We start from the raw sequence: 11672 nt of genomic DNA on the forward strand, positions 1-11672 counted from the left end.
CGGAGATCTTTTATTTATGACTTGACCATTCACCCAGGCTCAGCATCACCATCACCATCAGCATCAGCATCAGCTTCAGTCTTTAGTCCTCAGTCTTTAGTCTTCAGTCTTTAGTCTTCGGTCTACAGATTTCAGATTTAGCTGCCTGGCCAAAAGTGTTTTGCAGTGGCTTCCAGGCCTGCTGCCTTTTGCTGATGGCCAGCAAATTCATAAACAACGCTCAAATCAAGTTTAAGGGGGGATTGAGAAGGGGAGGGGTTGAGTAGAGAAGGGGAGGTGGGTTGGGGGGTTTCAGGGGGCCCAAGAGTCCCAGTTGATGTAGGCACAATCAAGATGTTGGCTAGGAAAATTATTCTTGGACGCGCCGGGGCCTCAACTTCTCATCCGCAAAAACTCCCCGTTCCATCTACTTCACTGCAGTTGGTTGTTTTTCTTATTTTCAGGTAGCAAACGAGGGGTATATTCTGTAAAAAAAATGGGTTTACTTAATTTTAACAAAGAAAAATAGTCCTCAAAATAAAACAAAATAACACACATTATTATTTCATGTTTAACAATATAGTATATTTAATTCCAAAGTGAGAAAATCAATATTTGCTGTGTGATAATTAACAGTACAATTTTTAAATCCAATTTAAAATAAATGGAATTCCAAATAAAAATATGTAGTAGTAATATTAGTTGATATTCTCTCAAACAATCTAACTTTTTTGCAGATTTTATATATCTCCTCCGAAAATATTTTGAAGGGCAGCTGAAAATTCGATGCTGTCCTAAAAAGATGCCATTCCTTGTTTAGTTTTCGTTTTCGTTATTTATTTTTATCTGCATTTTTCTTTTGGCCAAGACGAAACGAGTTTTCCAGCATTTTAAGCTTTTCTTTTGGCCCCCCTGATCCCCCGAATTTTCCCCCCAGATCAACGGGGAGCTGCTGTCTTTGCGCTCCGCTGAAGTCGCCTGGAATTTAATGCCGCAGTGCAAAATTGCAGCCTCTGCTATTCCATATGCATTTCCATTATTATTTTCATTATTGCGATGGCAAGTCGGGCCAATTGCCCGACGAGGAGAAATGTCAAGTAAATCATTCGGTCAACTGATTTTATACCTGATCTCGCAAGTCGTGCAACAAGTTCAATAAGCGAAATCTGCCAGATGCAAATCTTCACTGCGGATAATGGTGTTTAAAGTGGAGTTAACTCAAATTGCCGGCCACGAATTACTTATATCGCATTATCCAATCGGGCCGCTTTGACTTTGATAAACGAGTTATGGGCCCTTGACTTTAAAAAGTGAGATTTATGATCAAAAGTGCTCCACAAATGGCTCCTCCGCTCGGTGAAATCCTAATGTAGTTATTCAATTTTAGTGCCAACGATTGGAAAATTGTAATGGCCATTAAGGCATTTACGAGAAAAGCTTAGTATTACTGTTTTTTGAAAAGCTGAAAGCCTGAGCAATTGATTCTCATCACTTTCCGACTGATTAACTAAAACTTAATATTTTTAAAAATAAAAAAATGTTTGGCAAAAATCCATTATTTCTAGTTTTGACTGCCAATTGATAAAGAATTGTTTTAAAAACTCAACGTGGTATAACATTCCCTTTTCTGAACCTTTTTTCCCATGCTTTTCTCTAAAAACTTTGAGTTTTAATTAACATAATATTTAAATGTCATTCAGTGTTATAATAAATGGTTTGCTTATTTTGGTAATTTTGGCTTAACACACTCTCCAATTTCTTTGGTGTTTTTCTTGTGGATGTTGCTACTGCTGATGTTGCTGCTGTTGATGTTGCTGCTTCTGCTGTTCGTGTTGCTGTTGCTGTTGCTGTTGGCCACACGCTTCACACGCGCCTTAATTAAATCGACTGTCTGCTTCCTCACCCTTTTGCCATATACATATATATTTTTCTTCATTTCTTTCTTTCTTTTTGTATTTTTTGTTTTTGTTTCTTTTTGTTTTTTTCGGATACTTGTGCGTGAGCGTAAGTTTTTAAGTTATTTTTCCGTATGCTGCGAGATTCTTTTCACTTTTCTCCCGAGAGTGTGAAGTTACAACAATGGCACCTGCAGCGCCAACAACCAGCAACATCCAGCGGCAACATCAGGTGAACTGACAGCTGGGGGAGGGGAAAAGGGGGGGCTAAAGGGGGTGGAAAGGGGGGTAAAGAAGGTAAAGAGGGAGAGGAGCAGAAGGGGGAAAGATCCAAGGGGAAAGAGCTCGGGGGAACCGACAAAGGCAAATGCATTGTTCGATTTAACTTTCACTGATTGCCCGTTGACAATGCGATGTTGCTGCCTCGCAGGTCGCACTCATATATGCCCATATATAATATACATATATATATATACATAAATACACATACATACATATGGAGATATAGTGTATACTGTATGTGGGTCTTGGCATACAAATGATTAGCAAGTACTGCGAAATTCCATTTACTTTCTATATGGAAATCTATTTGCACACTTGAAAAACATAAAAGTAAAAATTAAAATAAATCTTGAGAGCTTAGAAAGTTAACACCCAGTTGGAGAGAAAGATATAGAAAGAGGAAGAGAGAGAAAGAGAGAGAGAGAGAGATAGAGGGAGAGATTTCATTCTGCAGAGGCGACAACTAATTTGAGAAATTATTTTTTATAGCGTGCGGAAGCTTCAGCGGCCTCAATTTGAATTCCCTTCGTTGTTGTTTTTGTTTTTGTTTGTTGCTAATTAATTGATTGTTTTATTTGGAATTTTGACGGCTAAAAATGAGGCTATTTAATCAGCGGGCTGGACCTTTGAAAGTCTTGATGGATTCGTCAAAATAAACAGTCTTTGATATGCAAAGTGGCAGTAAAAAAGGGCAATTCTTTGAATTTTATGTGACTTGGGGATTTTCAAGTTATTTAAGATTGATTTAAATCTACTTCAGTAAAAGTGAAATTTATTTAAATGAATATATGCATTCTTTAATATTAGTTCTTATATGAACTTTGGTTTTATGCTTTTGGAACAACATCTCTAGTGTTTAAATCTTTTAATTGATGTCCAGCATTTTCGTTTTACCTTGTGAAACACTCGATGTTGCACATTGAAGCTGCCTGCAGCTGACAACATATGCAAATTCATCATGCAAACGATCAACACCTGTTTTGTCCAACAGGTGTACAACATTATCAGACACAAATCACGCTTTTTTGCAACCGTACAACATTGTATGCAGACAGCGAGCACGTTTAATACAAGTTAGTAGGAATTCGGCGGAATTGCTAGAAGTTGGATAACCAAATAGTTGCATAATTTGATTGAGTTAACAAAACAAAAAAGGAATATTTATGGGTAATAAGGGAAAATAAAAAATAATAACATATAAAAAATAATTTAATAATTAATTTCATTTCAAAAAATATTAAAAAATTTCATTATAAAATTATGTATAAATATTATACCTTTTTTCTAAAATTAAGGAAATAGTTCTTTTGGCTGGTATCAACTATTTGCATTTCTGAAGTAGGAGAGCCCTTACTAAAATCTTTTTGTATTTCTGAAGTAGAAAACCCTTCGAGCTTGACCCCCCACCTGCAATGAATTTTTTTTTTTGTTAAGGGTTTGGGGGCCCTTAGGTTTTGGTTTCAGTTTCTGCGGCTGTTCGCTTTCATAACGAATCTAATTTATTGAAGGTGAACGGAAATGTGCGCTAATTTTTCAATGATTAATGATGTCTGCCAGTGCGGCGCTGTGCAGGCCAAAATGTGATTTACTTTAATTAATTAAATGCCAGCAAATGCCGAACAGCATTGCGAGTGTTTCAAGTTTCTTGACCTTCGCGACGTTGATTTCTACGGCAGCAACATGCACAGCGGCAACATCTGCAGCAGCAACACCATAAGCAACAGCAACAGCAACATCTGCAGCAGCAACACCAACGGCAGCAACCACCCATTCATAACTCACGACTTTCGCGACAATTTTCACCTATAAGTCATCCAAATGATAACGAAAAACCCGCCGAAAAGCCAGGCCATCATCCAGGCAACCAGTTTGCAAATAGCCTCTAGGGGGTGTTTACTGTACGGGTCGAGGCATTGACAGCTCGAAGCGACTCTTGTATTTGGATTACAAGTGAAACCAGACAGGAAGGCAGCCCCATTTGCGGGTGGAAGTTTAAATACTGTTTAGTTTGGGTTTCCTTATTTTGAAATTAAATTAAATAAATGGTAAAAATAAATGAGATAATTAACTAAACATAAATTTAAAATAATAAATTTAGTCTGCTAAGTAAGCCCATTTGGTTGGTAGTAGAACTTAGACGTTTTAGAAGTAATTTTATTTACACATTCGTTTTCTACTTGAGTCGGAATCTCCTACAAACTGACCAACTAATTGAACCAATATTAAATAGTATTTTAATGTATTAAAATCCCAAGAAGATATGCAAAATATTAGTGAGTTAAACCAACCATGGGACCACCTGAGTAGATGACGTTGAACTCCTTTCGACCAACGATCCCCGCACTTTTCACTTTTATTTATGTTTCGCGCCGACAATCGATTGTTAATTTGCATTTAATTTATTTTGGAGAGCCCGGCAAGGAGCGGAAAGCAAAAAACAAAAAGTATTGCCCATAAAAATGCTCGGAGGCTGAGGACAGGTCCAGGCTCAGGTGCCCCCCATAAATTGTCCATGGCTACATGGCTACCGTTGCCGCTGGCCAGCAAAGTCTCGATGGATATCGCTTACCCCTCTTTTCCGCAGTGTCTCCGCTTTCCAATTTAATGCCACACACTGGAAAAATAACTACTGACCTCCCAATGCAATGCGTACTTATTTAAAAATGTTTAATGTTTCACTTGGCAATTTTCGATATATATATCTATATTTAAACTCTTAAAAAAAAAAATAATAATTACAAGAAAATAAAAAAAAATAATTCTGAAATTTATTGTTGTTTAAATCATGCAATGTTTAAAATAAAATTTCTTTCCACGTGGTTGATACTTTTAATTTTACAAAATCAAAAGATTCCTCTTCTGAAGGAAATTTTCTTTTCTAAAATAAATCTTTATTCAAAACAATCCATAATCTCATCCTTTTCTTCCTGTGTGCCAAACTCACCGGCGAGATTTCGAACCGCACCAAATCGATTTGAGCTGCGATTTTTTCAGCATTTCTTGCTATTTTGGCCGGTGTCTGGCTCTCTCGTTAAGAGAAAGGCGATGCTGATCAGTTGGCCAAACCAGTAACAACTACACTACCAGCCACCAACCAGTACAACAACAACAACAACACACTGGGCAAACTACAACAAACACACGTGTACAATTCACTTTCTAATGATGCACGCTCGAAACCAAAAATATATAAAACGAAAACCGAGAAATAAAAAAACAAAAATCCCGAAAATAAATAAGTTATGGCCAAGCCGCAAAAATCTGTTTTTCATTTGCAATAACTTTTTGGGGTTGATGCCAGTGGCGCGAACAAAATCAAAAAAAAAGAAAAAAAAATAAAAAATAAAAACAAGTTACCGAAATGCGTCCTGTCATAAAATCGCCAAATTGATTTGCCAATTTAAAACTCAGAAATTGAATATTATGAGCAATTGTGCAATTAATTATACTTATTTATGTGCCGTATAAAAATAAATGCATTTTTATACAGTTTCCATAGGAAAAACATAAAGGAAAACTTATGGGGGAAATGAAAAATGAAAGTGATGAAGTGGGAAGTTAGCGATAAGCCTTGCACGTTGAACTCCTTTTTTAAGATTTATGCAACCATAAAATATAAAAACCACAAAACGTGGAACTAAAAAGCTGGATATGCATCAGTTTTTACGATTTTGTGTGGTGATTACTTATCGCTTGTGCATTAGTATTATTTATGGGGGTTTTTTAGACCAATTAATAACTTATCTTTTCCTTTATAAAAAATATACATTTTTACGGAAATAAATTGGCGTACATCAATTCTTCTGTTCAACAAAATTGTATACTTTATTTTGAGAGAATTAAATACAAGAAATGAGTGCATACTTTTCGTTTTAGTTTTCTTAAATAAACTTTTAAATGCAATGCAGCCTTCTTTACATTTTTTTAATTTACTTGCTTATTGCATAATTCATTAATTTTATTGAGGCATTTTTGGGGCACTTAATTCCGAAGCCAAAACAATTTCTCTGCGCAAATACTGCACCCATGTAAACCAAATTTGTTGCAACCCTCAAAACATTTCATTAAACGATCAAAAAAGGTACATGTTGTCTTGTTTTTTTTTCTTTTGGTTTGCTGAAACTGAAACTGAAACCCGTTTCACATTGCAAGTGGAGGACAAAAAACGGTTGAAATGAAAATGAAAACGACGTCGGCGAAAATCCCATCATAAAGATCTGGTCGGTCCTGTCCGTCTGGGGTCAACTGGTTCGCCCTAGTCGCGTTTTCAGTTTTTTTTACTTTTGAGTTAATACCCAAACAGACGACGACTGACCGCCAAAACGGGCACTAAAAACTTAAAAAAAAAAAAAAAAACAACAGTAACTACAACAAAAAGGCAAACAAAACACAAGACAATGCGAAATAATAATCGTAATAACGATACAAGTCCAGTAACGAGACAGAGATTAATGTCGCATGACAATCATGACGGAAATCTGAACCAAAACTGGACAGAGTTTTCAGGAAAAAGTGAAAAGTCGCCGTCGCCGTCGCCGGCAAGTCGCAAAAATTGACAACACTTTCAATTGTCGCCACCAACATTAACAAAAAAAAAAACAAACCCAAACAACCTTAACCACAGCGAAATCTTGGCTATTTAACGAAAACAAAAGTGAAACACACCCAGAAAAAGTAAAGTAAATAAAAATAAAAGAAAGACGCCCTCGTTTGGTTGTGAACAGCGAAACCGAAAGTGGCCGGCATTAAAACTTAATTAAGGCACAAGGTTCACAGCATTAACTGGACATGTCCGACTTATATATAGTGTGTCTTTAACCCCAGACAATCTGGACGAACAACGAAATGCTTTTTGCACAGAAACGTTAGACGACCGTTTGAAATGGTAAATAGTAGCCTTTGTGGGAAAAAGCTGTGCCTTAATTCAATATATTAGTTTTTAGTGCCAACGAATGGCATGAATTGAATTTAAATATCACATTCTACACAATTTTTATAGTTACCTTATTCATGTTTTAAAATACAGAAAATCTACACAAGCAAACAGTTTTTTTTTTTAATTTATTTATCCACTTTAGAAACCTAGTATTCATATGGATCTATACTACATAATCACACACATCTTTTCCAATTGTTATTATTATCTAGCCATTTTCCAGCAGTTTCATTACTTTCAGTCGCATTGAAGTTTCTCCATATGATTTTCTTTCCAAGCAATCATAATTTTCCCACAATAATTTGACGACTGAGTGTGCTCCACTTCATGTCAGAATATCCCACAATCCAAATGCAATTGGGTGGCCATTTGTAAGTAGTTCAACTGCTCAGAAGCTTCATTTTTCATCAAGTCGAGGAGAAAACTTCACATGGCAATCCAAACGACCTTGTGAGCTTAATTTTTCAGCCGCAGAAAAGGCACAATCTTAACTTGCATCTCTTTATTTCTTTTGTATTTGAAAAAATAAACTAATTTACCTGCGTATTTTTAACAATTTTTGTTTTTTTTTGTAACACATTTTCTTTTCATTTGTTTATTTTGGTCGAATTAAAAGCTATTTTGAATCCATTTCCAATTCGATTTACATAAAAACTCTTGTCTATTGGTTACAAATACAAATTACAAACAGATTGGCCCTAAAAGTGATGCGTAATTATTCTTTTCATTTTCAAGTGACCCTCGGGCCTTTGTCTCAGTTTTCGGTTCATAAATTTGTGGCTTGTTTTGGGCTTTGGGTCTTCGTGTTTTGCCTTTTGATCATCTGCACATTTGTTTAGAGAAGTCAGAAAAGTTTGACTTATTGTTGACGGTTTGCTCTTTGCCATTCAAATAGTTTTACCAATGACCCACTGACTCGCTTGAAGAATCGAATTGCCTGGTTTTTTTTCTTGCATTTTTATTTTGTTTTTTTTCCTTGATTTAAAACTCGATTTTGCATTCGGCATGCTCCATATTGGCGGGGCATTAAATCCAACTCAAAGCCATTAATAATTGTCATGTGCTCTAGCGTTTGGTCGAATTTGTTTTTTTTTTTTGGCGGCGCTTTTCATGCCACGATTTCCTACTTCCGCAATTCGAAATCTATGGAAAATTTGAGCCAACAGCAGCAGCATGATTTAATAAACGTGATTAGCGTTTTTCGGTTGTTTTTTTTTCCATGTTTGTTATTAATATTTTTTATAACAAGTGCCAACTAATTGTGAGTGGCTAGCAAACAGACAGACAATGTGCTACAAATAGGAAATTGATTTCAAATGCTTGCAGAGTAAATAAATGGGAGATCAATTTATAGTTGATATATGGTAACTAGTTTTAGATTTTTGAATTCGTTATTTTATAAGGAAGAACAAGTTAATAGAACTGAACTAATTCGTTAACAATTAATTAACAAAAAATGTTGTAATGATAGTTTATAAAAGCACTTGAATTTCATTTAAAAATTGTTTTATATATTTTACGCGTTACCTTGGCCCCCCAAAAAAAAATTCCCAGGCAAACCCGAGTAAACATATACATTACTGGATAACGACGATATAAACGCAACAACACCAACAACAAGACATTAAAATCATTTCCCGTTTCGAATGCATTTCCAAGGCGAAACCTTTCAATGCCTTCCGAAGGGTGCACAACACTAAAAAAAAAAAAAAAAAACTACAAAATGTTGAATATTTTGTCAAGCCGAAAAGCAACTGCTCGAAGGTCAGGCAGCAGCTCGAACTCGTTAAGATTTAAGTACGATCGTCAGAAATTTAAAAAATAAATGAAAACAAGCTCGATAAATAAGTGGAATAAGTGGAGAAATACTTACAATAAAGTAAAAAAAAAAAAAAGAAACAATGAAGCTCCAATGGGATGACAGATATAAATGCCTAGACATTACGATGATAATCACTCGCCACTAGGATGGCAGATGAAAGACTTTGAAAGGCATTGCCCCTCAACTCTTGACAAATCACTTACAACAATTACAAATTTCTGCAACGAAACTTATCTCGAAATTCAAAAACAAATACGGTGGGTTTGGCATTTGCTTACCAATCGCCACTATTTTTAATTGGTTTCGTTGGAAGACTTTCGCAAGTAATTAAAAAAGTAATTAAAGGTTACTATTTATTAAAATTTTTTGTTTGGAAAAGTCCTTCCAACAGACGTTTATTTATTAGTAAACATAAATTATTTCCTTGATTAAATGTAAATTTGCAGGCAAAAAACTGAATAAAAATCCAGAAATCAAAAGATTTAATAACTTAGGTGTTCACTATTTTATGTTAAGGTGATACCATCGGAAAAGACTCTCTTTTAAAAGTCAATAATTCCCCATAATTTGATGGGCTACCATGCGATGTGCCTACTTTCATTTCGAGACTTTTCTTCGGGCCAGAAAATTCCCATGAAATTTTCTATGAAAGCCAAAGAGCTGCGTTCAAAGCTGAACTCATTGAAACCCCGCAAATTAATTGGAGATTTTCGTGAGCCGTCAGCCCATCTAAAATTATACAAGGAAAAGGAAGGGGGAGGGGTTATGGGGGATAAAGAAAAACTAGCTGATTAGGGAGCGATTATTTCTCAATTATTGACCACACGAATCAAATAGTTTTTGCGTCGATCATCTTCAGGAAGCGAAAAGCAAAAGTGTGACATAATAACCGGCGTTGAACGAACACGCACCGAGCGAATCCAAATCGATGGGTTTATAAAGGGGGTTTTAAGGGGGTTTAAGGGGATTTTAAAGAGGGGGGCTACAGGGTTTTGAGGCGGGTATCGAAGCAAATGTGTCTGCGGTTGAATGCAGCCACTAATGCCAGACATTTATGGCATTACGCTGCGATGAGAGGGTATTTCTGTTGGGTATCGGTGGGCATCGGCGGGTATCTGTAGTACCTGCTGCTCGGTATCGATTACCATTACTTCCCCCTCCTTTCCTTTCCCCCTTTCTCCACTTACCTTGCCCAAGGTGTTGTTGAATCTCGACAGGGTTCGCTGAGAAATAAGGAAGTGCTATTGCGACCGTAAAATATATTTACATACCTGTCGGCTAATCTGCGCTGCAAACAAGTCTCCTAATTGGAAAATATCTGTGCTGTAATGGATTACTTATGTTAAAAAAAGGAAAAATAAATGTATTAATCTATCAACCAAAATAGATAAATACATTTTATATAAAACAGTTTAAGCATCAAAACCAAAAAAATTAATAAAGGTGTAAAAATGAATTGCATTTTAATTTATATTAAAATACATATAAAATAAACATATATATAAGATAAATATATTTAAATTAAATAAATATAAAATATGCATAATATATATAAAAGGTTCTTATTCAATCTAATACGTTGTTTTAATCTTGTTTTCTAAAATTTGTGTAGAACATATTATTTATGTTTTTGTCTACTTACCTGAAATTTCTTACTTTCAAAATGTATTTTTTTTTGTCACCAAAAATAACATTTCTATGGCACCCCTAACTACAATCTTATCAATACATAAAAGCACTCCATTGAATACATTAATTATTTGAACAATTAAAAGCTAGGGAATTAAAACTTCCACTTGCTCTGCGGTAAACTTCCATCGATTTTTTCGTCTTCACAAAGTGCATGCCCACATGGGGCTGGATTATGATACGATACCACTATATATGATACGATATGATATGATATGCGGCCAAGCGAGGCGGCAAAACCTTAATTGCAATCTCGACATCGGCAATCGGGAATCGGAGTTAGCAGTGGCGAATGCGAAGTCAAGCGAATCCGCAAGCCCAGTCATCACTACCCGCGAATACACTCGCGTCCACTCATTCAGTTAGCCACTCATTCAGTCAGCCAGTCAACCAGTCAACCAGTCAGTCAGTCAGTCGGTTCCAGTTGCAAGCTCATGGCTATCACATGACTCCATTCAAGCGTTTCCCAGTTGGGCGTGCAACCCTCGGAAAACGCAAAAAAAAACAAACCAAAATAAAGCAAAAAAAAAATGAGATATATATACATATATATATATTCGTATATATATATATATGTGCAACCAAAGGCTGTGGCAGGGGCAGAAAAAAGGTGTCGAGACCCTATAGACGGGGAGCCCCATTGTCTTTTGTGGGTCTTCGATTATAATGACGATGATGCAACATGCCCATGCCCCACCCATTTCTCTTCTTCTTCTTCCTCTGCTTCTCCTTCTCCTTCTTCTTCTTCTTTATTTTTTTCCAGAGCCACGTAATCATGAAGCGACTTTTTGCTTAATTTGTAGCTAGCCGGCTACGCGAATTGCTTCCTTTTGATTCGAGTCCGACTTTATGTTTGGCAATAAAAAATAAAACGACTAACGAACCTCGCATGTACTGGCCAAATCAATTTGCAGGAGATAGTGGCCAACATGGCGAATGGAAACCAAAGTGCGACCACCAAAATCAAAACGAAAGTCCCCAAAAAGTGACCTTTGGTAAATCTATTTTTTGTAGATTAAAAACAAATGACAAAACATCGACCAAAAAATGGAAAATAAACTAATAATGC

Source organism: Drosophila ficusphila, unplaced genomic scaffold, assembly GCF_018152265.1.
Source record: "Drosophila ficusphila isolate 14025-0441.05 unplaced genomic scaffold, ASM1815226v1 contig_198, whole genome shotgun sequence".
NCBI classification, from domain to species: Eukaryota; Metazoa; Arthropoda; class Insecta; order Diptera; family Drosophilidae; genus Drosophila; species Drosophila ficusphila.